Raw genomic sequence first — 5,232 nt, forward strand, 5'->3', positions numbered from 1 at the left:
TTTCAAGGGAACAACATGGACACAGGTGTAATAATGACTTGTATTTGAAGGCCTGCCAGATGCCATTACCGTGCACAGTGACTCACACTATGTGGCATGTGTTAGACATGCCGTCCAGCCCACTTCTTATAAGACAGATGCGTTATCACTGTTTTGTTTTGTTTTTTTTATGTGGGAAAACAGAGGTGGCTCTGAGAGGTTAAACAACTTGCCCGATTTGTGATTCAAACAGGTCTATCTGCTCCCAAGCCCATGCCCTTGCTTTGACCTTGTAGTGTTCTCGGCTGCCTTGTTGCACAGCCATAAGGGAACATGACCTGTCTGGGAGAAAGGGTGAGATCTAACATGGCTGTGAGGTTGGAGGGAAGGGGCTCAGGGAAGTCAGGTTGTGGCTGGATTGTGATGAGCCTTGAATACTGCAAGACGTTTGAACTTAATCCCGTATCCTGTAGGCAGTGAAAAGCCAGTCATTGGAGGTTTGGGTGTGTGTGTGTGTGTGTGTGTGTGTGTGTGTGTGTGTGTGTGTGTGTGTGTGTGTGTGTGTGTGTGTGTGTGTGTGTGTGTGTGTGTGTTGACCACGTGGCAGGTGAACTGCAGAGGAAGGTAGTGCTGGAGTATGGGAGGGTTCGGAGTGCAGTCCATCTGTGAGATGTAGCATAGGCCTAAATGTAGGCCTTCCATTAACAGCAGTAGAAAAGTTGACTGACTCAGTATTTAGACTTTGGAGGTGCACAGACCTGCAGCTTACCAGCTGCAGGACCTTAGGCAAATTATTTAACCTCCCTTCACATAGTCACAATGCAGGCTTCAGTCTCCTCATATATAAAAAGAGGATAATAGTATCTTCTGCATCAGACTGTTGCAAAGATGAAATAAGACAATAATCCAGGTGATACATTTGCCCAGTGCTTGGCTCATTGCAAATTCCTGACTACAGATGACTGTTACTCTGTGAACACCCTCCAAGGAGAGTTACTTTATCAGACTATTCCATGAGTTACCCATGAAAGCCCTGAGGAAATGGGGCTTTGAATACTCATTGATGGGGGCAATGCGGTGGCAGGTAGAATGGAAAAGTCTAGAGCATTTTCCCAGAGTGAGAGCTGGGCGTGGAATCTGTACAATGATGCCCAGAGTGGGATAGGAAAGAGGAAACCAAAGGAAGCCTGAGGGCAAGTAGTCCTTCCCAAAGGGGCACTTGAGATGAACTTAGTGCCCAGATGAATAGTTACGTTTTAATAGTGTTACATTTATTTTAATGGTAGTAATGAAATCTGCCTTTTTTCCTCCATTCACTGTGATGGTATAAAGTGGATCTATTAAAAGATAAATATTAAGTGAATAAGAATGCAAGTGCTCTGTGGATATAGCAGAAATTGTGAATATGCTCTGAAGTTGGGGACATGTGGCACTAACGGACATGGCCTTCTCCAGGGTGGGCACCTGTTTTTTTTTTACCAAACTATATGCCCTGCTGGTGCTCTGGGAGCATTTGGATTGAGTTTTAGCATCAAGCCTTGTGTCCTCCTGTCATCTTTGAAATTATCTCATGCTCTCTATGCCCTGAAACAGGGGGATTTCTGCCAACAACGTGAATTCTAAACTCTTAGAATGCTTCGTATGTACTTGCTGAGCATACATTGAATTCATGAAGGAGGCACGTGATGCTCTGGATGCTATTCAGCAGGGAAGTATAAGAAATGATTAGGAACACATGTTCAGAGTCACACAGACCTGAGTTCAAGTCCCTGGTCCACCTGTGAACAGGCACTTAATCTTGGATATTTCACTTAACTACTCTGAGTCTCAGGTTCCTCTTGTGTAAAGTGGCAATCTGATCATAATAGTACTGAACTTCTAGGGCTGTTGTGAACACTAGGTAATATAAACGATGCAAAGTACTTTGTACAGGGTTTGTCAGAAATATTTAATAAATATTTATTGTCATACTAATATCATGCCAGTTATGATCACTGGAAGTTAGTGGGTTTTATAGATACAGTGCACAGTTTCATGCCTGTTTTGGGAGAGAAGGCATGGTTTATATATCGCCCAGCACAGGGTCTGGCACTAAACAGTTGCTGAATAAATGGATGAATGGATAAGCTTCGGAAGAAGTGAAGTGAGCTGATTTTGCACAATTTGAAGACATTTTGGCATATATGCTTTAATAAGCTTTATAGTCAAGATAGCTTATGTTTGCCAAGGCAAAAATCAATGGTCACCCTCCTTTTAAAGGGTGATAGGCTGTCAACACATATATCAGCCAGTATCACCTTTGCTTTTTGCATTGCCAGAGGTATCTCTGATGAAACCAGGACAGGGTAAGCCTCCTCATAAGCAAAAAGTACTCGGGGCAATACAGGACTTGGCAATTATAGCACAGCTCACACGGTGTTATAATTCCAGAGTCTGAGAGGCTGAATTATTTGATTCACCTAAGAAATGCAATAATTTCCTCTAAATATGCTGCCTCAAGAATAACACTGCTCATAAAATTTGAAGTGCTTTTTGACCAAGAGGACCTAAGGTTCCGCTCAGCTTGACTAAATTTTGGACAGGCTTCCTCCTGACACTAGGTCCCTGCTCTCCTTTTTCTTACAGCATTTACCTTAGAAAGCTTGTAAATTCTTTCTCTGTCCCTTTGAGATGTAAATCTTCTACAACCCAGAAAAGTCTTTCTCAAGGACCTGGGACCTATCCCTTTGAAATGTAATCATAGAGAGAGATAGCACCCCCTATCTCCCAGTTTCTGTGGAAAGGTAGGTGCCTAACTTCAGTAAGGGTCAATTAGCAAACACAGATGGCCTAATCACACTGACCAACCTCCCCATTAAAAGTCCTCTAGTACTTTTCTATTAGCCCAGTTGAGGGTTCAAAAAGTCCTCCCACCTTTTATTTCAGTGGAGTTGAGTTCAATCTCTCTCCTATTGCAATAGTCTTGAATAAAGTCATCCTTGCCATTTATAACAAGTGTCTGGTACAATTTTTTATTATAATTTCATGAATTAAAGGGGGGAGGTGAAGACTCACCCTGTGAATTTCCTGGCTATCACTCAAGTGGGCATGATACCCACCACAATCAATCAGACAGGTCTCATAATGCCCAGAGCCTTCTAATGCTGAAGTTCATGATCAATTATGAATAGGGTGTGGATTGCTTGGTTTTCATTCCCATTGAATATAATGGTGACAGGCCTTGAGCTGAAGCACCAGCATGGGGAGGACAGCTGCTGAAGAATCAATGCTGCTCAACTAATATGTTGATTTTTAAAAAGCATGCTGCTCTATAAGAGTTAAGTAATTGAGACTCAGATTGTCTGAGCTGACACTGAAGCCAGGAAAGTTTGGGTGTCTTTACCCAGTTGAGATCAGGGAATTCTAGAAAGTAGTTAGATAATGAATTTTACTAATTCGTTTTTATTATGTTATTCAGATCCAACCTCTCACTGAAATAACAAGTTTTTTATTGAATTATAGTTGACATATAACATTATATTATTTTTACGAGTACATCATAATGATTTGACATATGTATATATTGAGAAATGATCACCACAATAAGTTTAGTTTACATCCACCATTTCACATAGTTCCAGGTTTTTTCTTGGGATGAAGACTTTTAAGATCTACTCTTCGGCAACCTGCAAATATATATTTCAGTACTCTTAACTATCGTCACCGTGCTGTACATTATATCCCCAGGACTTCATGTATCTTATGACTGGAACTTTGTACATTTTGGCCACCTTCAACCATTTCACCCACCCGCTACACCCACCTCAGGCAACCAGCAGTCTGTTTTCTGAAATGAACATGTTTGGAGGGTCACATCACTCTTTTCCCTAGACCCCTTTAATGGTTTCCTTTGACTTAAGGATGTCATTCAGCCTCTTTAAATGGCTTCATGCTCTTGTCTCTATCTCTCCATCCTTCTATCTTACCACTCCCCTTCCCATGCATCAACCATTTTGACTCGTCTCAAATTCTCTGGACAGGCCATGTGCTCTGCCTCCATGACTGCATGTGCTGTTCCCTCTGTCTTAAAGACTCTTCCACTGTTCTTCACTTGACTGACCTTGCTCAATCTCTTGGAAGTCTCCCTTCATCTCATAGGATGGGGATAGGATCCCCTTCTTGGTGCCCTCAAACCATTCCATTCATATCCCCATGACATGAGACTTTAAAACGTATTGTTATTACCTTTTTATTCATCTGTAGGCTCTGCTAGTGCAAGGGTTCTGCCTTGAATATCTTTTGCATCTGCAGGAGAGTAGCCTGACCCAGAAGTACTAGATAATATTTTCTGAGGTAACTTACATGTGCACTGTCAAGAATTCAGGCTGAGTTTACAAACTGAAGAGAAAGGTGGCTCTGCTTCTAGTGCTAGCGCATGATATGCAAAATTAGTATCAAACGCAGCAGCAGTAACAATAAGGGTGACGATCTCCACAGACTTTCTTGACTTTGGCTAAGTTTTAGCAAGCTTTCTCGTACTCCCAGAAATCAGAAAAGTACTAGCTATGGATTTTTCTAGATCCAGGCAAGGGGCAAGGAAGAGGACAGATGGATTCTTTGTTGACCATAGGGACCCTGAGAGCACCTAGAAAACGTATGTAGAGGGCATAGTTTGGGACCAGGCAGGTTAATCAGTATGGTAGGTACCTGATAAAGAGACCCATTTCACTGGAATAGTGAGATCTGTTTTCAGGCCTTGATGCTTTACTTGGCTGGTCTCTGAGCCAGTGTTGACCATCATGCCCCATGTGGACCATGCCCACTGGCCTGGATTCTGTTGGTAGAATGGAGTTCAGCTGCCTACAGCACTCTTTCCTTTGCTCTTTTTGTTCCTTTCTTGTCATCCTCAGCACGCCCACTTCTGTAACACTTACCCCTGTCTGCCATTCTTCTCTTCCCTTAGACTCTGGTGATCTTCAGTCATCACATTGAAAAATAGCTGCTCTGTGTACCACAGATTGGCCGTCCCTGCTGAGAAAGAACTATTTCAAGTGCCATGGTCGGTTCTCTCCTGTTAGGTATAGGCTGGCTTGCTTACAGTTCTCCAGGTCTAGCTGAAATGCTTCATGCCCTGGGCAAGGTGAGAAAGGATCCTTTGTGACAACTCGAAAGCGATGCTTGAACTGGCACTTGCAGTGTTTCGACATCTTATGGCACTTTCTCAGTTCAGGTCAAGTGATGGTTGTTAGGTGTCTTCAACTTGATGACTGAATG

The sequence above is a fragment of the Pseudorca crassidens genome, chromosome 18, assembly GCF_039906515.1.
Source record: "Pseudorca crassidens isolate mPseCra1 chromosome 18, mPseCra1.hap1, whole genome shotgun sequence".
Lineage (NCBI taxonomy): Eukaryota > Metazoa > Chordata > Mammalia > Artiodactyla > Delphinidae > Pseudorca > Pseudorca crassidens.